The sequence below is a fragment of the Salvelinus sp. IW2-2015 genome, linkage group LG7 (genome assembly GCF_002910315.2).
Source record: "Salvelinus sp. IW2-2015 linkage group LG7, ASM291031v2, whole genome shotgun sequence".
Lineage (NCBI taxonomy): Eukaryota > Metazoa > Chordata > Actinopteri > Salmoniformes > Salmonidae > Salvelinus > Salvelinus sp. IW2-2015.
The window spans coordinates 33,319,866-33,346,792 of NC_036847.1; the positions used below are offsets into that span (position 1 = coordinate 33,319,866).

At 45.7% G+C, this 26,927-nt stretch overlaps 1 protein-coding gene across 1 annotated transcript in view; it reads left to right on the top strand.

Annotated features, from left to right (window-relative positions):
• The window catches only part of LOC111966153 (tensin-2-like), a 68,258-nt gene that overhangs the window by 2,311 nt on the left and 39,020 nt on the right, over nucleotides 1–26,927 (top strand). The window lies entirely within an intron of this gene.

Here is a 26,927-nt window from a genome sequence, read left to right on the forward strand (position 1 = left end):
GAAGATTAGAATAGAACAACACTGCAGTCCTATAGCATAGATGGCAACTCTCCCTCTCTAGAGTTGTGAAGATTGAGTAGTAACAACACTGCCAGTCCTATAGCATAGCATGGAACTCTCCCTCTCTAGAGTTGTGAATGCATTAGAGTCAGGCGCTATATGATGAGATTATTCTCTTTGCTAGTAGGTTAAGACAACACTTTGCTTTGCAGTCCTATAGGCATAATGGCAACTCTCCCTCTTCTAGAGTGGTGAAAGAATAGAAGTCTAGAACCAACCACCCTGCCAGTCCCTAGAGCAATAATGGGGCAACTCCTCCCTCATCCGAAGAAGTGTGAAGAATTGAGGGAGTTTAGTGTTTTTTTTTTCTACTCTATTTCTTCAACAACTTCTAGGAGAGAGGGTGAGAGTTCTCTCATATCTATTGCTAGTAATAAGCAGGACTACGACACCAGGTGTTGTTCTTATCCTGATATCTAGTGCACCCAAACTCTAGAGAGTAGTGGCGAACCTGTGACGCAGCCTTTCGCCACGAGTTTTTCGTATGCAAAATGATATGGACTGCTTTAAGAGTGTTATATGCTACTCTAATCTTCATCAACAATCGGTAGAGAGGCAACACTGCAGTCCTATAGCATAGATGGGCAACTCTCCCTCTCTAGAGTTGTGAAGATTAGAGTAGAATAACACTGCAGTCCTATAGCATAGATGACCAGATATCCCTCTGGTTGTACTTGTTACTTTTGGTTTACAGATGTTACACACAGCGGTTCTTCAGGCTCAGATTACTCATCCATTCAATGGTCACAAGAAAATTGTTAAGAATTCCTTGAAGACCAACGATGCTTTAACCAGTACTGCGTCATGGCAACCATATTCCACAGGCATTTTCTAAATACCCAACACAGGAAAGAGCATTGGCGGGTCAAGGGTAAAAATAGCCTGTATGACCAGATACTCTTACACAGACACAAATACACGTAAACACAACGATCCGCTAACACACACAACCACAAACTCAATCACATGGAGACAAACACTGACAACCCACACCATCCTGTGATCTGTGGTCAAACTCCAGGAAGCTTTGACTAGACTGGATTGGTTTGGAACTATAATCTGTCCAAAACTTTGACCAGTATTTGAGGAATGTGTGTATGGTGTAGAATATAAGATGAAAGTAGAGACCTTTCCTTTCTCTAAATCCTGCCACCCCAATAAATCCCTGATCCACCAATAAAAAAAAAAACAGAATCTCCCCAAAATAATATTTTATTTTCTTCTCAAATAATTTCTTGAYGTCTATCCAAAAGAGTGTTTTGAAAGAGTGGGACATGTTCTGGGAATGAGCTGGAACTTGGCAGGAAAGGTAGTCAGGGCACGTAAAGTAAGTAGGATATGATTCAGCATTTTATTAATCTCTCCTGTAGGATAAATGTAAATATTCCCAAAATATATACAACCCTACAGAGGACCTCTCAGACAAGCTCTATTTTCTCACGTGCTTTTGTAATTATCGTCTCTTTCTCCTTCTCTCACTCTCTTCCCCCTCTCATTCTGTCTGTCTTTCTCTCTTTCTCTGCCTCGCTCTCTCTCTCTCTGTCTGTACAGCTGTAACTTATCAACCTTTGGCTTAGTGCTGTCTAACACAATCATTCCTCAAGCATTACAGCTCCCCTCTCCCCCACCTCATTTCCTCTTCGCCAATGTTCCCACTCACTAAACCTTTCTCATTTACCTCTATGTTGCTCCATGCCTTTCCCCTGTTCCCCCAAGTGCTATGCTCTGTGAACTTAAGCCAACAAAAAGTTGATGTCTATCTTATTTTAGAGGTATCATTTTATCTGTTCCATGTTGGTGAGGATCAGTCTGGCTCACTGGGACTCTGTTTCTCAGTATCTCTGCACAGTTAAAGATGTAATGGTGGGAGGCAGTTCTGCCTGATCTGCTATTATACAGGCTTAGCTGACCTCCTATTGAGGTTCAAAGCTGTTGGCCCCCCCCCTCTCGTATTTTCCTCTGTCCTTGTATCTTTCTTTGTAAATAAATATACATGTCCATCCTCATGTCTATGTGTATTGGAGGATGTGACAAGTATATTTGTGCTACGGCCAATTCAACAGCTGTAATCAAATCCCTCCTCCCTCCTCCCTCCTCCCTCCTCCCTCCTCCCTCCCCCAACCCCCCAACCCTACCCCCCACTCTTCAAGCTTAAGTCCCAGATTCCCAGCATCCTGTCAGCTGGAGGAGGTACCCCTATATTTTGTTAAACTCTCTTGTGGCCTGCCTGCTTCTCCCCTCTCTCACCCTGTCTCCCCTTCTCCCCCTCTCCCCTCCACGGTCCAACAGAAAAAAAGTTACAGACAAATAAACGTCCCCGGTCCCTCCGTTTTAATACAAGAGGAAATTCCATGGCGCTTAGGCATTTTTTAAAGACTGGACTGGATGTGTTGTTCTGGGATTCCTACGAGTTACACTCAAATTGTGCATGCAGTCACAAGAGTCATGTTTCTGTTAGAATGTGTTCACTCTCCTTTTGACACATAGTCAGAAATAATGTTCTTATGAATAGTTCTGCATGTATGGCATGATTATGGAAATGGAACAGATACATGAGTTGGCAAGTAGCACAGATTATTGGTATTTATCACTATTCTCTTGAGCATTATGGCAATAAATAGTTTAATCTTGGCTTCTGATTGGCTGGGTAGAAATATCGACATATTGCTTCCACCTACCCAATCCTCTCAGATCGACAGACATGGCTGGGGAATAGGGGTCAGGAGTCATTTTGGAACTCACGATACCACCTCTGGATTGTGTGAAAATGTGTTACGCCACAACACTGACGCACTTGCTAACTTGTTGCACTTCTGTGTTTCCCCCACATGGTGTAGCTCTTGTGCTAATGGTAACATGGAAATAGTTTGACACCTGAAGTAAATTGTCCACCCAAGTGAGTTTATTACAAAAAATGTGTGGGGGGGGGGGTCTTTAGGCATTACACCCATGTCTAATCTTACAACTTGTGTCAATACATTTAAAGTGTGTGTGTTGTGGTGTGTGGTGTGGGGTGATGGTGTGTGTGTGTGTCCTGCTGTTTGTGTTGTGTGATGTGTGTGTGTGTGTGTGGTGTGTGTGTGTGTGTGTGTTGTGTGTGTGGTGTGTGCTGTGTGTGTTGTGTGTGCTTGTGTTGTGTGTGTGTGTGTTGGTGTGTGTATGTGTGGTGTGTGTGTGGAAGTGTTTAATAGTAAATAGTAAAACAAACAAAATTTGACCAGCTGGGGACAATTTGTTAGTCCCCACAAGGTCAAATGCTATTTCTAGTGGGTTTAAGGTTAAGGTTAGAATTGGTGTTAGGGTTAGAATTAGGTTTAGGGTTAGGAGATAGGGTTAAGGTTAAGGATAGGTTTTTGGGTTAAGGTTAGGGTTAGGGCAAGACTACAGGTTAGGGGGTTAGGGAAAATTGGATTTTGAATGGGACTGAATTGTGTGTCCCCACAAAGTTAGCTGTACAAGACTGTGTGTGAGTGTGTTTGTGTGTGTGTGTGTTCATGCGTGTCTGTGTGTGTGTGTGTCTGTGTCTGTGTCTGTCAGTGTCTGAGAAGGAGAGAGAGAGGCCTTTTGGGGAGATTGTGTCTGGAGAGTATTTACACGTTTGGATCTATAATTATTCTACCAAAGCTACCACCACCAGCAACAGAAAACTCATGCTGGTTAATATGTAATGTTGCAGAACATTTTGACTTGCCCCCAGAAATTACATATGTAATTCACAATCCTAGCCAATCCTGGGGAAATATTTTAACTCTCCCCTCCCAGATCTGACCAATCACAGAGTGGAATTCTGGTAATACAATTCCACAATTGCCTTTCCTTTAATGTCTCCACCCATAACCACAGAGCAGAACGAGACCAAATGAAAGAAGATACATTTCAGTCACAAAATATGTTTTGAGGACTTTTTGGGAATGTAAGAGAAGTTTTGAACTAAAGTCGAAGACTTAAAAGAAAAAGAAATGAACAAGGTAAGAAAATAATTKGAAAGTCATTATTATTATTGAAATGTACTTGTTTGTTGTATGCCTACTATGCATAGGTTCGTGATGGAATCAAAGCGTTACATTGGGGTGTGTGGGGGGGGAGTGCGCAAGCATCCTGTATTTGACAGTATATTCACCCCATCCAGTTGCGCACTCTGCGCGTCCCATCACCGTCAAAATGTTACCATGCTGATATAACAAATAGCTTATAGTTTTTTGTCTAATGTTCTTGTGTTGTTTGATTTTTATACACTTTACATGTTTTGAGCGGTTAGATAARTCGATTTGTCATCTTTCCAAACTCAAACTCTTTACGCGGCTCTAGCTTGTTATTTGACAATACCCCACTAGTCGAAAGCGAACGTTACATTGTATCACCAGCACATCGGACATAAGGTCATTTGTCCGACAGAATGATATGTTCGAGACTCTTCCACAGGATAATTATCATCTGGCAAACTATACTAAAGTGAAATTCCTCCTAGAGCAGATGACTAATAATGTGGTTTTGCTATGAGATTGAGTTCGTCAWAGTCTCAGTGTAGTCTAGTATATTTGCCCAATGACCGTATATTCCGATATAATTGCGCGGTATTCTTGCAGAGCTGATAGATACAACTACAACTAAGTGGTAAAATGATCATATGGCTCCACGCGCACCCCTCCCCTCCCTGTCTCTCCAACTCCAAGGTGTTCTGTGTTTATTACTGCGTCATAACAATTTCCCATCCTTTACCATTAGCATACATTTTCTGAAAGTGTATGCTGATCGCCTTAAAGACGTGTGTGTGTGCATGTGTGTTAACTTAAAGACAAATTCAATTTGAAATAAACAGGCAGCGATGGTAAGCCAGGTAATGTGTGTGCATGCTTTTGTGCACGTGCTGTGTGTGAGTGTGTGTTTGTCCTATGTTGTGGGGGGGGCATTGGGATTACCAGATGAGTAAGAGGATGCTGCAAACAATGGCTTGACCAATATAGTGTGTGTGTGTGTTGTTTGTGTGTGTGTGTGTGTGTGTCGTGGTACTCAGGCGGCGATCTGGGTGTGTGGTGTGTGTGTTGGTGTGGTGTGGTGTTGGTGTGGGGGTGTGTTGTGTGTGTGTGTGTGTGTGTGTGTGTGTGTGTGTGTGTGTGTGCTGTGTGTGTGTGTGTGTGTGTGTGTGTGTGTGTGTGTGTGACGAAGGGGAGATGGGTGGATGTGTGCTTTACTATCATCCAATCAATCTCCTCTGATATCATGTTCCATGTCAAAAGTTCCTTCCTCGCGGTCTCAACATGTGTATTATTAAACATGAGGGAAACCACAGTGGAAAAGTACACGATAACATTGTCCAATCTTTGCTTTAGCGGTTATAAACAGTGTTAGGCCTACTGCCTAAAAAGCTGTCTACTGCACTGACCTGCACACGTCATTTACCAAGTAGCTGGTAGGGCCAGTTCCAGCAGCAGTGTTGTGGTTCAGACTCAGAGGGAGAAAGGAGCAGAGACACAGTAGAGACCATCCCCAAGGCCCCGTATTTATGAAGCATCTCAGTGTAGGTCTAGGATCAGTTTTGCCTTTGAAGATCATTAATGATAAGATTACAGTGGACGGGGTTGAGCTGATCCTAGATCAGCATTCCTACCCCGAGATAATATGGATATGGCCCCTGAGCAGTAGGATCAGGATGGGGATGGTAAGTAGTCTTGGATTATCCCAGAACATTATAAGCTAGGTCTGGGGAGGATGTTTTCTCTCTGACATTTTCAAAAAGGTGGAGAAAAAACCTTTTCTGGGGAGGGGGTCCTCTTCAGACAGACAACTCTTCCAACAAATCACATGGTGCAAAACAGGGAGCAGAGCTACACAGGAAGTGTGTCCGTGGGCGCAACACTGACCTCACCACAGAACAAGCCTCTCCGTTCCCTTCCTGTACCTCTGGACCTGCTCTTGACCTTCTCTAGACACCATTCGAATACGCCTTCTGAGCCATTTCGAACTCACTGTCTCTTCTGAGACTCACCCCCTGTCAGTCCTTCTGAGCACTTCACTGGTCCTTCTGCAGGACTCACGTCATTACTGAGACTCACTCTCTCTTCTGAGACTCACTGTTCTTCGAGACTACGTACCTTGGACTCATCTTCTGAGACTCACTGTCCTTCTGAGCTCACTGTCTCTAGATCATGCTGAGATACGCACTCTGAAACACTGGTTCTTCTGACACACTGCCTCCTGCTCCTGTCCATTATTGACGGACTCACTGTCCTTCTTTGGAGGGTGGGATGCCAACAGACAGGGACACACACAACCACACACACACACACACACACACACCACACACACCAACACACACACACACAACACACACCCACAACCCACCACACCACACCACACCACACCACACCACACCACACCACACCCCACACCACAACCACAACACACACACACACACATCTGTAGGACTGTTTATTACTGAATAGGGAAAGCGGAGCTTCGGAGAGACACACACACAACAACATACGCCATGCATACACACCCACACCTTGATCTCCATCTGTGACACACTGGCTTTCAATTGGAGGGAAAGGACTGTATTCAGACCACACACACAACACCACCACACACACACACACACACACACACACACACACACACACACACACACACACAACACATCACACACACCACACACACCACACACACACACACACACCACACACATCACACACACTAACAATATGTGTCACACAGATGCATAGTGGATGGGTGGATGGCGCCATATTACAAATGGATATTATGCTACTGGAATCATTTTACTACATGATGTCAGAGTCAGTAGACCAGAGCCTGTGTCCACAAAGACAACAGTCAGTTTTTAATGTTCAGAGTCAGAGACTCAGGGTCTAGTGATCCACAAAGACAAACAGTCAGTTTAATGTTCAGAGTCAGAGACCCAGAGCCTGTATCCACAAAGACAACACAGTCAGTTATAATGTCAGAGTCAGAACAGGCCTGTGTCCACAAAGGACAACAGTCAGGTTTAATGTCAGAGTCAGAGACCAGGAGCCTGTCATCCACAAATGACAACAGTCAGTTATAATGTTCAGGAGTCGAGAGACACCAGAGCCTGTTCCACAAAGACAAACCAGTCAGTTGTAATGTCTCAGAGTCAGAGACCAGGGCCCTGTGTCCACAAAGGACAACAGCAGTTTTAATGTCAGAGTGCAAGGAGACCAGAGCCTGTGTCCCACAAAGACCACACAGTCAGTGTGATAATGTCAGAGTCACGAGACCAGGCACTTGTCCACCAAAGACCAACAGTCAGTTCTTAATGTTCAGGTCAGAGACAGAGCCATGTGATCACATTAAGAGCAACATCCAGGTGTAATGTTCAGAGTCAGAGACCGAGCCGTTCCCACAAAGACAACCAGTTCAGTTTAATGTTCAGAGTCAAGACAGGCCTGTGTCCACAAAGACAACAGTCATTATATTGTCGAGAGTCAGAGACCAAGCTGTGTCCACAAAGACAACAGTCAGTATAATGTCAGAGGTCAGAGACCAAGGCCTGTCCACAAAGACAACAGTCAGGTTAATGTTCAGAAGTCAGAGACCAGAGCCTGTGGTCCACAAAGACAACAGTCAGTTTAGATGTCAGAGTCAGAGGACCAGGGGCCTGTGTCCACAAAGAACATCATTTAATTCACAGCGACGAGCGTCAAAGAATAGTTGTAATGTACAGAGTCAGAGATCATAGCCTGTGATCCACAAAAGACAACAGTCAGTTTGTTATATGTTCAGAGTCAAAGACCAGGCCTGTGTCCACAAAAGACACAGTCAGGGTTTTAATGTTCAGACGTCAGAGACCAGGCCTTGTCCACACGAAGTACAACAGTCAGTTATAATGCAGAGTCAGCAGCCAGAGCCCTGTATCACAAAGACAACAGCCACAGTTTTAATTGTTCAGAGTCAGGCAGACCAAAGCCTGTTCCACAAAGACAACAGTCCAGTTCGTAATGTTCAGAGTTCAGAGACCAGAGCCTGTGTCCACCAAAGACAACAGTCAGTTTTATTGATTCAGGGATCAGAGACCAGAACTGTAGTCCACAAAAGACAACCAGTCAGTTTAGATGTTCAGAGTCAGAGACCAGAGCCGTGTCCACAAAGTACAACAGTCAGTATATGTTCAGAGTCAGAGACCAGAGCCGTGTGTCCACAAAGACACAGTCGAGTTTTAATGTTCAGAGTCAGAGACCAAAAGCCTGTATCCAAAAGACAACAGGTCCAGGTTTAATGTTCAGAGTCAAACAGACGGCCACAAAACAAGAGCGAGTTCAGGTCGAGGCGTGTCCACAAAGACAACAGTCAGTTATTAATGTTTCAGAGTCAGAGACCAGGCCTTGTTCCACAAAAGACAACGAGTCAGTTATAATGTTCAGAGTTCCAGAGACCAGGCCTGGTCCACAAAGACAACAGTCAGTTGTAATGTCAGATCGGAGACCAGCGCCTGTATTCCACAAGACAACAGTCATTTTTAATGTTCAGAGTCAGAGACAGAGCCTGATGTCCACAAAGAAACAGTACAGTTGTAATGTTCAGAGTCAGAACCAGAGCCCTGTATCCAACAAAGACAACAGTCAGTTGTAATGTCAGAGTCAGAGACCAGAGCCGTGTCCGACACAGCATAATCAGACAGACAAGCCGTCCAAAACAGCGTTTAAATGTTCAGCAGTCAGAGACCACGGAGCCTGGTCCAACAAGCACAACAGTCAGTTTCATGTCAGAGTCAGAGACCAGGCCTGTGTCCACAAAGACAACAGTCATTTTAATGTTCGTCAACCAGGGCCATGTCACAAAGAACAGTCAAGTGTCTGGTCAGTAACCAGACCGCCACAAGACAAACAGTCAGTTGTTAATAGTTCAGATTCAGAGACCAGGCCTGGGGTTCCACAATAAGACCCAAAAAAATAGTTTTATTGTTATATAAAACAGAAAAAAAATCCAGAAAGACAACATCAATCATTCAACAGAAATCAACCTTGACCCAAGACAACCAGTCAGTTCTTTAATTGTTCAGCAGTCAGAGACCAGGCCTGTGTCCGACAAAACAAACATCAGGTTTTAATGTTCCGGAGTCAGAGACCAGAGGCCTGTGGTCCACAAAGACAACAGTCAGTATGTAATGTTCAGAGTCAGAGACCAGAGCCTGTGTCCACAAAGACAACAGTCAGTTTTAATGTCAGCAGTCAGAGACCAGGCCTGTGTCACAAAGACAACCAGTGCAGTTGTAATGTTCAGAGTCAGAGACCAGAGCCTTGTCCACAAAGACAAACAGTCATTTTATGTCAGAGTCAGAGACCAGGCCTGTGTCCACAAAGACAACAGTCAGTTTTAATGTTCAGAGTCCAGAGACCAGAGCCTGTGTCCACAAAGACTAACAGTCAGTTTTAAGTTTAGAGTCAGGAGACGCGGGAGGCCTGGGTGTCCACAAAACAACAGTCAGTTTGTAATGTCAGGAGTCCAGAGACTCAGAGCCTGTGTCCACAAGACAACAGTCAGTTTTAATGTCAGAGTTCAGAGACCAGAGCTGTAGTCCCCGAAACAACAAAGTCAAGTCTGTAATGTTCAGAGTCAGAGACAGGCCTGTATCCACCAAAGACAACAGTCAGTTAATGTTCGAGTCAGAGACCCAGAGCCTGTATTCCACAAAGACAACATCCTAGTGATTTTCAAGTCAGACTCAGAGCCTGTATCCACAAAGACAACACGTCAGTTTTAATGTCAGAGTCAGAGACAGAGCCTGTATCCAACAAAGACAACAGTCAGTTGTTAATTGTTCGAGCAGAGACCAGAGCCTGTATCCACAAAGACCTACCAGTCAGTTTGTAATTTCAGGAGTCAGAACCAGTTAGCCTGTAGTCCACAAAGCACAAACAGGTCACGATTTAATATTTTCAGAGTCAGAGATCAGAGCCTGTATCCACAAAAGACAACAGTCATTTAATGTTCAGAGATACGACCGAGTGTCCACGAACATCAGTAAGGCAGAGTAGGACCCTGTATCCACAAAGACCAACAGTCAGTTTGTGAATGTTCAGAGTCAGAGACCAGAGCCTGTATCCACAAAGACAACAGTCAGTTGTTAATGTTCAGAGTCAGAGACCAGAGCCTGTATCCACAAAAACAACAGTCAGTTGTTTAAATGTTCAGAGTCAGAGACCAAAGCCTGTATCCACAAAGACAACAGTCAGTTTAATGTTCAGAGTCAGAGACCAGGCCTGTATCCACAAAACAACATTCAGTTGTAATGTTCAAGAGTCAGGAGACCAGAGCCTGTATCCACAAAGACAACAGTCAGTTAAATGTTCAGAGTCAGAGACCAAAGCCTGTATCCACAAAGACAACAGTCAGTTGTAAGTTCAGAGTCAGAGACCAGGCCTGTATCCACAAGACAACAGTCAGTTTAATGTTCAGAGTCAGAGACCAGAGCCTGTAATCCACGAATACAACAGTCAGTTGTAATGTTCAGAGTCAGAGACCAGAGCCTGTATCTCCACGAAGACAACAGTCAGTTTAATTTTCAGAGTCAGAGACCAGAGCCTGTATCCACAAAGAACAACAGTCAGTTGTAATGTTCAGAGTCAGAGACCAAAGCCTGTATCCACGAATGACAACAGTCAGTTGTAATATCAGAGTAAGACAAGCCTAGTATCACAAACAACAGTCAGTGTAAATTCAGAGTCAGAGGACCGAGGCCTGTATCCATAAAGACAAACAGTCAGGTTTGTAATGTTCAGAGCAGAGACCAGGCCTGTATCCACGAAGCGTCTCAGCCTAGAAGTGCTGATCTAGCATCAGTTTTAGGACTTTTAGGTCATTAATTAATAACTTTGTATGGGGCAGACCTAGATCTGCACTCCTACTCTGAGACACTTTGTGGATGCCTGGCCCAGATGTCACGCACAGTATGATGCACTCTCTCTGGACCTACAGTGACCAGTCAACACTGCTGTTTAGGCCCACAGCCAGAACAATGCATACATTCATATATTAAATCAAATCCAATCAAATCCAATTTTATTTTCACATACACATGGTTAGCAGATGTTAATGCGAGTGTAGTGAAATGCTTGGCTTCTAGTTCCGACCATGCAGTAATATCTAACAATAATCTAACCTAACAATTTCACAACAACTACCTTTATATACACAAGTGTAAAGGAATGAATAAGAATAAGTACGCCACAGTATGATGCCTGGTCCAGTTATAGGCCTCCCGGGTGCGCGCAGTGGTCTAGGGCACTGCATACGCACCAAGGTCTCTGGCGTTCGCGCCCAGCTCTGTCGCAGCCGGCCGCGGACCGGAGGTCCGTGGGCGACGCACAATTGGGCCTAGCTTGTCGTCCGTGTTAGGAGGGTTTGGCCGTAGGGATATCCTTGTCTCATCCGCTCCAGCGACTCCTGTTGGCAGGCGGGGCAGTGCGCACTAACCGAGGGCCAGGTTGCACGGTGTTTCCTCCGACACATTGGTGCGCTGGCTTCCGGGTTGGAGGCGCGCTGTGTTAAGAAGCAGTGCGGCTTGGTTGGGTTGTGCTTGCGGAGGACGCATGGCTTTCGACCTTCGTCTCTCCCGAGCCCGTACGGAGGTTGTAGCGATGAGACAAGATAGTAATTACTAGCGATTGGATACACGAAAATTGGGAGAAAGGGGGTAAAATTAAAATAAATATATAAAAGAAATTTGTACATAAAATATATATGAGTGAGTGGCATGCCGACGACGGCATAGGCAAGATGCAGTAAGATGGTATAGCGTACAGTATATACGTATGAGATGAGTAATGTAGGGTATGTAAACATTATATAAAGTGGCATTGTTTAAAGTGGCTAGTGATACCATTTATTGCATCAATTCCATTATTAAAGTGGCTAGAGATGAGTCAGTATGTTGCGCAGCCAGCCACTCAATGGTTAGCTAATGGCTGTTTAACAGTCTGTTGGCCTTGAGACTAGAAGCGTTTTTTCAGTCTCTCGGTCCTCGCTTTGATGCACCTGTACTGACCTCGCCTTCTGGATGATTAACGCGGTGGTGAACGGGCAGTGTCCTCGGGTGGTTGTTGTCCTTGATGAATCTTTTTTGGTCCTTCCGGTGACATCGGGTGGTGTAGGTGCCCTGGCTTCAAGCCTTGGGCCCCTGGTCTGGCCTTAGCCTGGGCCCTGTGCCCCTGGGTCTGGGTCCTTGCTCTGGGCCCTGTGCCCCTTGGTCCTGGACCTTAGCACTGGCACCGGGCCCCTGGGCTGGTTTAGCCTGGGCCTGGGTTGGCCCCTTGGTCTGGCTTAGCACTGGGCCCTGTGCCCTGGTCTAGGCTTTAGCTGGGCCGCTGGGCCCCTGTTCTGGCCTTAGCCTGGGCCCTGGTCGCTGGCTTAGCCTGGGCCCTGGGCCCCTGGTCTGGCCTTTAGCCTGGGCCCTGTGCCCCTGGTCTGACCTTAGCATGGGCCCTGGCCCTGGTCTGGCCTGTTAGCCTGGGCCCTGGCCCCTGGTGGTCTGCTTAGGCCTGGGCCCTGTGCCCCTGGTCTGGCCTTAGCCTGCTTGCCCTGGGGCCCCTGGGTCTGCTTTTAGCTGGGCCCTGTGCCCCTGGTCTGGCCTTAGCCTGGGGCCTGTGCCCCTGGTCTGACCTTGCTGGGCCCCTGGTCTGGCCTTAGCTGGGCCCTGTCCCTGGTCTGGCTTTAGCCTGGGCCTGGGCCCCTGGTCTGGCGTCTTAGGCCTGCCCTGGCCCACTGCTGCCCCTGGTCTGCACTTTAGGCCTGGCGGCCCTGGGCCCCTGGTCTGGCCTTTAGCGCCTGGGCCTGTGCCCCTATGTCTGGCTTTAGCCTCTGGGGCCCTGTGCCGCTGGTCTGGCTTTAGCCTGGGCCCTGGTGCCCTGGTTGACCTTAGCTGGGCCCTGGCCCCTGGTCTGCCTTAGCCTGGCGCCCTGGGGTCAGTGTGTTCAGTCTGGTTGAGTGATGTGCCACCAAAATACACATCGTGTTAACTAAATATCAAGCTATTTTTGAGAGGAAGAGAGCAGAAAAGCATGTAGGGATGAATTTGTGTAGCATCAGTGTGTATTATGCAGCTCCTCCCTTCATCCAGCTTCTTTTATGGGGGCTTCTGGGAACAGGAGAGGAAGGGGAGGCTTTTCTTTTCAAAAAAGCGGTTCTTTGACTGAAGAACTTCTGGTTCTCTGAGCCGGAGGACAAAAAATAAGAGGAACAGGACCCTCTTGTGTGCGGTACTGCTTGTTGATGCTGAGGGGTGAGGGATAGGGGCTGTTCCAGAAGCAGACGGGATACTCAGGGAGTTGACGATAAGGTTTGTCTCATTTACACTGACTGAATACACATAGTCTGTTTTTTAGGTAGAAACTCATTGGCGTGTACCTTGTTAAGGTATTTTGAAGAGAGAGTGGGTTGTCACAGGTGACTGCATTTTTTAAACCCAGTTTGAAGTTCTATTTGTGCGGGCTGACGAGTAAGACGTTATCATTCCCATTTTAGGCTTACTTTACCATGAAGGTTAATGGGATATAGCCTTCTGGTGAAAATTGCAAACTTGTAAAACAAATAGTTAGTATAGAGGAAGTAATGTACGAGGAGCATTGCAGGAATGTAAGCATGTTTTTCAACAAATATGTCAACTAAACAATCCTAAAAATCCCAAGAGTTAGACAAACATTTGTAACGACAGAGGGAAATCCAAGATACGGATGTTTGATTTTGAAACATCTCAATCGTCCAAGTTTTCAAGTTGTTGGAGCAGTTTCACTAGAAACGCTAGTCTATATGTTCTTCCCTCCTCTCTTTTCTTCCCTCCTCTCCAGAGCAAGCCCAGCTCAGGTCATACCTCCCATCCTCTATGCGTTATCTTCCTACTGTTGTCTATACTGCCAGGGGTGTTGCCTGTTGTAATCTTCTACCCATTAGTTTGAACTCCACTCTTAGATCTGCTGTTGTTGGCTCAAAAGAGAAGCCCACTATGGTCTGCTCACTCAGTGCTTTTAGTTCACATGTCAATTCCATAAACTTGAATAACCCCTCGGTTTTCAAATAACGTAGAGAGTTTGGGCTGTCGCACGATAGCTACCAATCTTACAGTCATATCAACTACACCATTATCAATCATCAGACAGGGCCTGCAACTGCCTGTTGAACGTAGCTTGTTTGAGTTGGAGTTTCCATGTGCCTTTAAAAATGGTAAAGGACTTGTGTTGATACATCTGAACATTAGGAGTGTAGTTCCTGAACTGGATTACATTAAGATCTGGGCTATTCAGACGAATCTGGACATTATAGTATTGACTGAAACTTGGATTTCTGGGGACATTCTGTACTCTGATATTAATATTGAGGTTATCATGTGTTCAGAGCTGACAGACAGGGTGATAGAGTGGCCATTTTTATTAAAAAATTAAAAATCTTGACTGAAATCCATTTCCCTTGCCAATTTTTTTTGTCTTTCTGCTATCTTTAATCGTTTGTCTGGGGAAAAATGTATCCATAACTGTTATAGGGGTCTACCATCTTCCCTCGGCTAACCTTTATGCACTCAAGGAGTTAACAAGTTTGTTGTCTTCTTTTACTAAATAAAAAGTTATTATCCTGGGTGACCTAAATTATGATTGGGAAATGCAGGCTTCAGACAATCTAATAAACATGTGTAATGATCTAAACCTAGCCCAGCTGGTAACTATACGGCCCAACCCTAGAGATCCCGCAAAAAAACGGTGATTGATCTTATTTTAACGAATACACCAGAGAAATATGTTTCTACTGGTGTCCCCACCCAAGACGTTGTTTGTGTAACGAACGTCGTCGGGAGAAGGAGAAGACCAAGGTGCAGCGTGGTAATTATTCATAATACTTTTAATAAATACGAATACTTGAACAAAAAACAACAAAACGACAAACGAACAGTTCTGCAAGGTGCAATACACAAAACAGAAAACAACTACCCACAAACACAGGTGGGAACAGGCTACCTAAGTATGGTTCTCAATCAGAGACAACGATTGACAGCTGCCTCTGATTGGGAACCATACCAGGCCAAACACATAGAAATACAACACACAGAACAAAATATAGAATGCCCACCCCAACTCACGCCCTGACCAACCAAAATAGAGACATAAAAAGGATCTCTAAGGTCAGGGCGTGACAGTTAGAGATGTTAGAATACCCAAATCAAAGCCGTGTGACATCACAAAGAGGAACTTTAAAAACTTCAGTGAACAGGCTTTTTTTTTTACATTATCTTTATTTTAGTGACCTTGATTGTATTTCAGCTATTACCTAACCTGATTTAGCTTTTCAGCTTCTTTGCAGATGTCAAATAAAATAAAAWWAAATTTTATTGGTCATATACACGTGATTAGCAGATGTTACTGTGGGTGTAGCGAAATGCTTGTGCTTCTAGTTCCAACAGTGCAGTAATATCCAATAAGTCAWATCTAACAAATTACACAACATATACCCAATACACACAAATCTAAGTAGGAATGAATTAAAACTATATACAATTGAAGTCAGAAGTTTACATACACCTTAGCCAAATACATTTAAACTCAGTTTGTAATAATTCCTGACATTTAATCCGAGTACAAATCCCCTGTCTAAGGTTAGTTAGGATCASCACTTTATTTTAAGAATGTGAAATGTAAGAATAATAGTAGAGAGAATGATTTATTTCAGCTTTTTATTCTTTCATCACATTCCCAGTGGGTCAGAAGTTTACATATACTCAATTAGTATTTGGTAGCATTGCCTTCAAATTGTTTAACTTGGGTTAAACGTTTCGGGTAGCCTTCCACAAGCTTCCCACAATAAGTTGGATGATTTTTGGACCATTCCTCCTGACAGAGCTGGTGTAACTGAGTCAGGTCTGTAGGCCTCCTTGCTCGCACACGSTTTTTCAGTTCTGCCCACACATTTTCTATAGAATTGAGGTCAGGGCTTTGTGATGGCCTCTCCAATACCTTGTCTTTGTTGTCCTTAAGCCATTTTGCCACAACTGTGAAAGTATGCTTGGGGTCATTGTCCATTTGGAAGACCCATTTGCTACCAAGCTTTAACTTCCTGACTGATGTCTTGAGATGTTGCTTCAATATATCGACATAATTTTCCTTCCTCATGACGTGATCTATTTTGTGAAGTGCACCAGTCCCTACTGCAGCAAAGCACAACATGATGTTGCCACCCCCGTGCTTCACGGTTGGGATGGTGTTCTTCGGCTTGCAAGCATCCCCCTTTTTCCTCCAAACATAATGATGGTCATTATGGCCAAACAGTTCTATTTTTGTTTCATCAGACCAGAGGACATTTCTCCAAAAAGTACGATCTTTGTCCCCATGTGCAGTTGCAAACCGTAGTCTGGCTTTATTATGGAGGTTTTGGAGCAGTGGCTTCTTCCTTTCTGAGCGGCCTTTCAGGTTATGTCGATATATAGGACTCGTTTTACTGTGGATATAGATACTTTTGTACCCGTTTCCTCCAGCATCTTCACAAAGTCCTTTGCTGTTGTTCTGGGATTGATTTGCACTTTTCGCACCAAAGTACGTTCATCTCTAGGAGACAGAAGGCGTCTCCTTCCTGAGCGTATGACGGCTGCATGGTCCCATGGTGTTTATACTTGCGTACTATTGTTTGTACAGATGAACGTGGTACCTTCAGGCGTTTGGAAATTGCTCCCAATGATGAACCAGACTTGTCTACAATTTGTTTTCTGAGGTCTTGGCTGATTTCTTTTGATTTTCCCATGATGTCAAGCAAAGAGGCACTGAGTTTGAAGGTAGGCCTTGAAATACATCCACAGTTACACCTCCAATTGACTCAAATGATGTCAATTAGCCTAACAGAAGCTTCTGAAGCCATGACATCAAGGTGTTTAAAGGGACAGTCAACTTAGTGTACGTAAACTACTGACCCACTGGAATTGTGATATAGTAAATTATAAGTGAAATAATCTGTCTGTAAATAATTGTTGGAAAAATTACTTGTGTCATGCACAAAGTCCCGCCAAAACTATAGTTTGTTAACAAGAAATGTGTGGAGTGGTTGAAAAACGAGTTTTAATGACTCCAACCTAAGTGCATGTTAACTTCCGACTTCAACTGTACGTATATGGACGAGTGATGTCAGAGCGGAACGGACTAAGATACAGTAGAATAGTATAAAATACACTATATACATATGAGCTAAGTAATGCCAGATATATAAACATTATTAAGTGGCTAAGATACCGTAGAATAGTATAGAATACAGTATATACATATGAGAMGAGTAATGCCAGATATATAAACATTATTCAAGTGACTAGTGTTCCATTCCTTAAAGTGGCAGCCTCTAATGTGCTAGTGTTGGCTGTTTAACAGTCTGATGGCCTTGAKATAGAAGCGTTTTTTCAGTCTCTCGGGTCCAGCTTTGATGCATCTGTACTGACCTCGCCTTGTGGATGATAGCGGGGTGAACAGGCAGTGGCTCGGGTGGTTGATGTCCTTGATGATTTTTTTGGCCTTCCTTTGACATCGGGTGCTGTAGGTGTCCTGGAGAGCAGGTAGTTTGCCCCCGGTAACCACCTTCTGGAGAGCTTGTGGTTGCGAGCAGTGCAGTTGCCGTACCAGGCGGTGATACAGCCTGACAGGATGCTTTCAATTGTGCATCTGTAAAAGTTTGTGAGGGTTTTAGGTGACAAGCCAAATTTATCTAGCCTCCTGAGGTTGAAGAGGCTCTGTTGCGCCTTCTTCGCCACACTGTTTGTGTGGGTGGTCCATTTCAGTTTGTCAGTGATGTGTACGCCAAGGAACTTGAAGCTTTCCACCTTCTCCACTGCGTTTCCCGTCGATGTGGATAGGGGGGTGCACCCTCTGCTGTTTCCTGAAGTCCACGATCATCTCCTTTGTTTTGTTGACGTTGAGTGAGAGGTTGTTTTCCAGGCACCACACTCCTCCCTGTAGGCTGTCTCGTCATCGTTGGTAATCAAGCTYACTGCTGTTGTGTCATCTGCAAACTTGATGATTGAGTTGGAGGTGTGCTTGGCCACGTAGTCATGGGTGAACAGGGAGTGGAGGAGGGGGCTGAGCACGCACCCTTGTGGGGCCCCAGTGTTGAGGATCAGCGGAGTGGAGGTGATGTTTCCTACCTTCACTACCTGGGGGCGGCCTGACAGGAAGTCCAGGACCCAGTTGCACACGGCGGGGTTCAGAACCAGGGACTCGAGCTTACTGATGAGCTTGGAGGGTACTATGGTGTTGAATGCTGAGCTATAGTCAATTATCAGCATTCTTACATAGGTATTCCTCTTGTCCAGATGGGATAGGACAGTGTGCAGAGTGATGGCGATTGCATTGTCTGTGGATCTATTGGTGTGGTAAGCAAATTGAAGTGGGTCTAGGGTGGCAGGTAAGGTAGACGTGATATGATCCTTGACTAGTCTCTCAAAGCACTTTATGATGACAGAGGTGAGTGCTACGGGGCGATAGTCATTAAGTTCAGTTAGCTTTGCCTTCTTGGGTACAGGAACAATGGTGGCCATCTTGAAGCATGTGGGGACTGCGGACTGGGATAGGGAAAGATTGAATATGCCCGTAAACACACAAGCCAGCTGGTCTGTGCATGCTCTGAGGACTCGGCTAGGGATGTCGTCTGGGCCTGCAGCCTTGCGAGGGTTAACACATATACATTTTTTACTCTTATCAGCCATGGAGAAGGAGAGCCCACAGTCCTTGGTCGCGGGCCGTGTCGGTGGCACTGTGTTATCCTCAAAGCGAGCAAAGAATGTGTTTAGTCTGTCTGGAAGCAAGACGTCGGTCTCGGTGACGTGGCTGGTTTTACTTTTGTGGTCCGTGAATGTCTGTAGACCCTGGAACATGCGACTCTACTTTATCTCTATACTGACGTTTGGCTTGTTTGATTGCCTTGCGGAGTRAATAACTACACTGTTTATATTATGCTATATTCCCCGTCACCTTGCCATGGTTAAATGCAGTTGTTCGCGCTATAGTTTCGCGCGAATGCTACCATCTGTCCACAGTTTCTGTTTAGGGTAGGTTTTAATAGTCAGAGTGGGTACTACATATCCTATACACTTCCTTATATACTCAGTCAACGTATCTGTGTATGAGTCCAGATTATTTTTGCAATCTACCTGGAACATATCCCAGTCCGCGTGATCAAAACAATGTGGAGTGTGGATTCTGATTGGTCTGACCAGTGTTGAATAGTTCTTAGCATGAGTACTTCCTGTTTGAGTTTCTGCCTATAGGAAGGGAGGAGGAAGATGGAGTCATGGTCAGATTTGCCAAAAGGAGGGCGGGGGAGGGTTTTGTAAGCATTCCGGAAGTTTGAATAGCAATGGTCGAGAGTCTTAGCAGCGCGAGTAGTACCATCGATATGTTGATAGGACTTTGGCAGCCTAGTCCTCAAATTTGCTTTGTTAAAATCCCTAACTACAATAAATGCAGCCTCGGGATATGTGGTTTCCAGTTTGCATAAAGTCCAGTGAAGTTCTTTGAGGGCCATCGTGGTATCGGCGTGAGGGGGGATGTAAACGGCTGTGGCAATGACAGAGSAGAATTCTCTTGGTAGATAATATGGTCGGCATTTGATTGTGAGGTATTCAAGGTCGGGTGAACAAAAAGACTGGAGTTCCTGTATGTTCCTAAAATTACACCATGAGTCATTAATCATGAAACGCACCCCTCTGCACTTCTGCTTCCCGGAGAGATATTTATTCTTGTCTGCGTGATGTACTGAGAATCCTGCTGGCTTTACTGACTCCGACAGAGTATCCTGAGTGAGCCATGTTTCCGTGAAACAAAGTATGTTACAGGTGCCGATGTCTCTCTGGAAAGAAATCCTTGCTCTAAACTTATCAACTTTGTTATCCAAAGACTGAACATTAGCAAGTAATATACTCGGAAGCGGTGGGTGGTGTGCGCACCTACTAAGTCGAACCAGCAGGTCGCCTCGAGTGCCTCTCCTCCACCGGCGATGTTTTGGGACGACCTCTGGAATAAGTTCAATTTCTGTGGGGAGAGGGAACAAAGGATCTGCTCCAAGGAAGTCGTAATCCTGGTCGTAATGATGGTAGCTCTGGTGAGTTACCGCCCCTCTAATATCCAATACTTCTTCCCGGCTGTATGTAATGACACAAAACATTTACTGAGCTAATAATGTAAAAAATAGTACATAAAAAAACGAAATACTGCGAAGTTTCCTAAGAGCTAGTCGCGATGCTGCCATCTCTGTCGGCGCCATCATCATGTTGTAATTCTTCAATACTATTTTGGATAATCATGCTCCCTTCCAAAAATTAAGGGTTAAAGGTAGATTGAAATCCTGGTACACTCTGGAATTATCAAAACTAATTCACAAAAGAGATAATGCTTGGGTCAAGGCCAGGAACACAGACTGTCAAGTTTGTAAGGAACTGAGGAATCATTGTGTAAAACAAATCAGAAAGTCTAAATCTGCTTATTATGTAACCTCTCTTTCAGATTGTATTGGGAAGCCAGCTAAATTCTGGAACACTGTCTAATCCATGAAGAGTTCTACTTCCTCCTCTCTGCCACAACAAATGTATTCAGACACTGCCTCATTACGGAAAAAATGCCATCATTGATGCATTTAATCACCATTTTATTTTAGCTGGCTATCTCTTTGAAAGAACTTCTAAACCTATTCACAATGCTATTGGGCTGGATGCTGATTGGGGAAATTTGCTGAATGATCAGAGAAATCGTAGTCAAAGATTTTCTTTTTGAAGTCCTGGATGCTTTGCTAGCAATGGACAACATGATATCCACAGGAGCCGACCAATTGGATCCTTGTCTGTTTAAGTGTGCAGCGCCCATCATTGTCGGTTCAATAACACACATTTTTTATTCAACATTGTTCTCAGGAAATATTCCRAAAGTATGGAAATCAGCTCTTGTTCTGCCACTCCATAAGGACGGGTATAGTAGTGATCTTAATCATTATCGCCCCATTTCAAGGCTTCCTTGTCTAGTTAAGATTTTCGAATCCTTGGTAAATGTACAACTTTGCTTGTTTTTATCTGAGAAATGTACACTGCTCAAAAAAATAAAGGGAACACTTAAACAACACAATGTAACTCCAAGTCAATCACACTTCTGTGAAATCAAACTGTTCACTTAGGAAGCAACACTGATTGACAATAAATTTCACATGCTGTTGTGTAAATGGAATAGACAATAAAAATATAACCGGTGAAGTTGCATGATGTTGCTTGGCTTCGCGTCAGTATCGTAAGGGTTCCAAAAATTATAAAGTATGTAACGATTGGTGATGTATTTGGTGGGAGGAGGAAGAGGAGGTGACGGTATATCGAAGATAAAGAGAGTGTGTAGGGAGAGGGGTGAAAAGCAGAGATGTGAGGAGATGGGGGGGAGGACGAGGCGTGTCTAAGCGAGAGATTGTTGAGAGATTTTGTGATGTGTTGCTATTGTGTGCTAGCGTGAAATGTGTATATTTTATTATTGGTTCATGTATATGTAGGGCACATTTGTAAAGAGAAGAGACTGGCTAAGCAAAGTAGACGGGCATCATCTCAATATTGTTGTTCCTGGCCTGGTTAAATCGAAAGGTTCAGAGATGAAGAGAAGTGGACGGTAACGAGTGCGAGTCTCTTTTCCTTCCCCTCCAGCTCCTGCACATATCTCTTATTACCCGAGTATGACCCCCCTCTTGCTGGCACATTCCTTTTCAGCCCGCTTCCGCACGCTCTCCTCATCATGCTCTCATATGGTTCTTCCCTTGCTCTCCCGTCCCTTTCTGCTCTCCATTTCCACTATCGTCTTTTCTTCCGGGCGCGCACAAGCCTACTCGCTCGACATCTCTACTTTTCCTCCGAGCCCACTGCTTGCCCTCAGCATCTCTGGCTTTTTCACTCCCCCTCTCCCACATCTCTGCTTTTTATTCCCCGCCGTCCTCGCCTGCCTCTCCCACATCTCTGCCTTTCCTCCCCCGCGAGTCTCGCTCACATAGTATCCTTAATTCCTCCCCATCTCTCACATCTCTCTTTTCCTCCCCCTCTCCTCACAATCTCTCTTTTTCTTGCCCTTCGCCTCGCCTCCCTCCTCTATCCTCACATCTCTCTTTATCTCCCTCCATCTCCTCACATACTCTCTTTTTCTCCCCGCCTCTCTCTCATCATCTCACTTTTCCCTCCCCCCACATCTCTTTTTCCTCCCTCCTCTCCTCACATCTCTCTTTATCTCCCCCTCTCCTCACATCGCTAACTTTCTCCCTTCCTCCCCCCTACACTCTCTCTTTTTCCTTCTCCCCTGACCCCCTCAGCATTCCGTTTCTGCCACGCTTCTTTTCGCGTTCTCTATTTCTCCTCACGGTGTGGGATGTGTATGAATCTATTATCAGGACACTATGGACACGAGGGAAACTCTTGTCTTTGACCATTCCAACACAACGATTACACAGTACAACTCTCGCTCTGGATGTTGTTCCTGGGTGCGTATAGGCCTAGACCTCTCGCAGGAGCAAAATAGGGACTTTAAAAGCCACAAGGATGTAGCCAATCCTTTGTCCTAGTTCAAGGTTAAAGCCACAACGGATGATACCAATCCTTTTTCCTAGTCAAGGTTTAAAAGCCACAAGGATGTACCAGATCCTTTGTTCCTAGTCAAGGTTTAAAGAGCCACAAGGATGTAGCCCAATCGTTTGTCCTAGTCAAGGTTTACAAAAGCCCAAGGGATGTAGCAATCTTTTGTCTAGTCAAGGTTTAACAAGCCACAAGGATGGTAGACCAATCCTTTGTCCGCTAGTCGCAAGGTTTAAACCAGCGAAGGATGTATGCCGAAGTCCTTTGTGTCCTAGGTGCAGGTTTAAAGCGCCACAACGGATGTAAGTCCAATCCTTTGTCCTAGGCAAGGTTTAAAAAGCCGACAAGGATGTAGGCCTCAATCCTTTGTTCCTAGTCATAGGTTTAAAAAGCCACAAGGATGTAGCCAATCCGTCTTGTCCTTAGTCAAGGGTTTAAAAGCCACAAGGATGTAGCCAATCCCTTTGTCCTGATCAAGGTTTTAAAAAGCCACAAGGATGTGTAGCCAATCCTTGTCCTAGTCAACGGTTTAAAGAGCCACAGGACTGTACGCCCATCCTTTTCCTAGTCAAGTTTAAAAGCCACAAGGATGTAGCCTAATCCTTTGTCCTGTCAAGGTTTAAAAGCCAGCAGGAATGTAGCCACCGGAACGGGTTATAGTAGTGATTCTTAATCAATTATTCGCCCGCATTTTCAGAAGCTTCCTTGTCTCAGTTTAAGATTTTGAAGTCCTTGGTAAATGTTATACAACTTGCGTTGTTTTTATCTGAGAATGTATGAGTGAATGAACCAATCAGGGTTTGGATTTGGGATTGATATGGATTGATGGGTTTAATAAACATATGGATTGGCTGTTAAGAAGGAAGATTTAAAGTTAGCTGTTTATCACAGAAACAGATTCTGTCTTTCTTAAAGTCATAGGAAGCAGATTATTTTCAGTAAACCTTTTTTATTCTGTTCTTGAGATTATGTGTGATCGGGTTGATTTATCTAATAGTGCAGCTGCTACTACTATTTCCTGCCCTCCCTCCTCTCCTCACAGTCTCTCCTTTTCCCCCTCCTCTGCCTCACATCTCGTCTTTTTCCTCCCCCCCTCTCCCTCAACACTCTCTTTTCCTCCGCCCCTCTCCCACATCTTCTCTTTTCCCCTCCCTTCTCCTCACATCTCTCTGTTTCCTCCCTTCCTCTCCTCACATCTCTCTTTTCTCCCCCTTCTTCCTCACATCCTCTCTTTGTCCTCCGCCCTCTCCGCACATGTACTCTTTTCCTCCCCCCAGCGATCTCTCTTTCCTCCCTCCCACATCTTCTATTTTCCTCGTCTCCTCACATTCTCTCTTTCTTCTTCCCGTCCCTCCCTCCCTCCTCTCCTCTCATCCTCTCTTTTCGCTCCCCCCTCTTTCTCTCATCTCTCTTTTCTCCCCCCCCTTCTTGCTCTCATCTCTTCTGTTCCTCCCCCCTCTCCTCCGAGCATCTCTTTTCTTCCCTCGCCTCCCTATCCCTTCTCTCCCTCAGCCATCCCTTCTCCCTTTTCCTCCCCCCGTCTCCTCACATACTCTCTTTTCCACTCCACCCCTCTCCTCACATCTCTCCCTTTTCCTCCCCTCCTCTCTCCTCACATCTCTCTTTTCCTCCTCCTCTCCTCCACACTCTCTTTCCTCCCCCTCTCCTCGACATCTCTCTTTTCCTCCCGTCCTCTTCCTCACATCTCTCTTTTTCCTCCCTCCTTCTCTCTCACATCTCTCCTTTTCTTCCCCCCTCCCTCCCTCCTCTCCTCAATACTCTCTTGCTCCCCCCCTCTCCTCACATCTCTCTTTTCCTCCCCTCCCTCAATCCTCTCTCCCCCCCTCTCCTCACACCTCTTCTTTTCCTCGCCTTGCCTCTCCTCACATCTCTCTTTTCCTCCTCGTCTCCTCACATCTCTCTTTTCTCCCCCGCTGCTCCTCACATCTCTTCTTTTCCTCCCTCCTCTCCTCACATCTCTCTTTCCCTCCCCCCTCTCCTCACATTCTCGCTTTTTCCTTCCCCCTCTCCTTCCAATCTCTCTTTTCCTCCCTCCTCTCCTCACATTCTCTCTTTCCTCCCCCCTCTCCTCAGCGATCTCTCTTTTCCTCGCCCCTTCCTCACATCTCTAATTTTCCTCCCTCGCTCTCCTGCACATCTTCTTTTCCTCCCCCTCTCGCTCACATTCTCTCTTTTCCTCCTCTCTCTCACATCTCCTTTTCCGTCCCCCTCTCCTACATCTCCTCTTTTCCTCCCCCTCTCCTCACATCTCTCTTTTCCTCCCTCCTGTCTCCTCACCAAATCTTCTCTTTTCGTTCCCCCCCCCTCCGCTCCTCTCCTCACATCTCGTCTTTTTCCCTCCCCCCTCGTTCGCTCACACTCTCTTTTCCTCCCTCCTCTCCTCACATCTCTCCTTCCCCCCCCTCCTCCTCACATCTCTCTTTTCCTCCCCCTTCCTCACATCTCTCTTTTCTCCCTCTTCTCTCAGCATTCCTCTTTCTCCCTCTCTCCTCACACCTCTCTCTTTTCCGTCCCTCCTCTTCGCTCACATCTCTCTTCTTCGCTCCCCCCTTCCTCACATTCGTCTCCTCTTTCCTTCCCCCTTCCTCACATCTCTCTTTTCCTCGCCTCTCTTCCTCACATTCTCTCTTTATCTCCTCCTCTCCTCACATCTCTGCTTTTCCTCCACCACGCACTACCGCTCTCTCAGCATCTCTCTATTTCACTCCCTCCTCTCTTCTGCACATCTCCTTCCTCCCCCCTCTCCTCACATCCGGTCTCTTGTTCCTCCACTCCTCTCATAGCCCGGCTCCGCCACATCTCTCTTCTCCTCCCTCCTTTCTCCTCACATCTTCTTTTTCCTCCTTCCTCTCCTCACAGTCTTTTTTCCTCCCCCTCTCCTCACATCTGCTCTTTTCCTTCCCTCCTCTCCTCCACATCTCTTTTCCTCTCCCCTCTCTGCACAGTCCTCTCTTGCCTCCTCCTCTCCCGCACAGTCTCTCTTCTCCTCCCTCCGTTCCTTCACCATTCTTCTCTTTTTCCTCCCTCTCTCCTCACACTCTCTCTTTTCCTCCCCCTCTCCTCACATCTCTTCTTTCTCCTCCCCCTCTCCTCACACTCTCTCTTTTCCTCCCTCCTCTTCCTCACATCTTCTCTGTTCTTGCCCTTCCCTCCCTGCCCTCCTCTCCTCACATCTCTCTTTTCCTCCCCCTCTTTCCTCAACATCCTCTTTTCCTGCCCTCTCTCCTTCCTCACATCTTCTCTTTCCCACCCCTCCTACTCACATCATCTCTTTTCATCCCCTCTCCTCACATCTCTCTCTTTCTCTCTCTCCTTCTCTTTTCCTCCTCCTCGGCTCAACATCTCTCTTTTCCTCCCATCCTCTCCTCACATCCTCGTTCTCCCCCCTCTCTCCTCACTCTCTCTTTTCCCCCTCTCCTACATCTCTCTTTTCCTCCCTCCTCTCCTCACAGTCGTTTCCTCCCCCCTCTCCGTCGCATCTCTCTTTTTTCCTCCCCCTCTCCTCACATCTCTCTTTTCCTCCCTCCTGCCTCCTCACATCTACTCTTTCCTCCCCCCTCTCCTCACGATCTCCTTTTCCTCCCTCCTCTCCGCACATTCTCTTCTTTGACCTCCCTCCTCTCTCCTCATGATCTCTCTTTTTCCTTGTCCCTCCGCTCCTCACCTATCTCTCTTTTCCTCCCCTCTCCTCACATCCTCTTTTCCTTCCCCTCTTCCTCACATCTTCTTTTCCTCCCTTTCCTTCTCCTCACACTCTCTGTTCTTTTCCCTCCCTCCCCCGCTCCCTCTCCTAGCATCTCTCTTTCCCCCCCCTCTTCCTCACATCCTCTCTCTTTCCGCCCTCCTCTCCTCAACTCTCTCTTTCCCCCCCCTCTCCTCATCATCGTCTCTTTTCTCCCCCTCTCCTCACATCTCTCTTTTCCTCCCTCCTCATTGTCTCAAATCTCTCGTTTCCTGCCTCCTGTTCAACATCTCTCTTTTCCTCCCTCCTCTCCTCACCATCTCTTCTTTCCTCCCCTCCCTCACGATCGCTCTTTTCCGTTCCCCCTCTCCTCACATCTCTCGTTTTCCTCCCTCCTCTTCCTTCACATCTTCTCTTTTCCTCCCCCCGTCTCCTCTACTCTCTCTTTCCTCCCCTCCTCTCCTGCACATCTCACGTGAAATGCTTAAGCTTTACAGAGCCCTTACCAACAACGCCGTTTTAAGAAAAACAGTGTCAAAAGTTATTTTACTAAATAACTTGAAGCAAAAAACAACATACAATTAAAATTTAAAT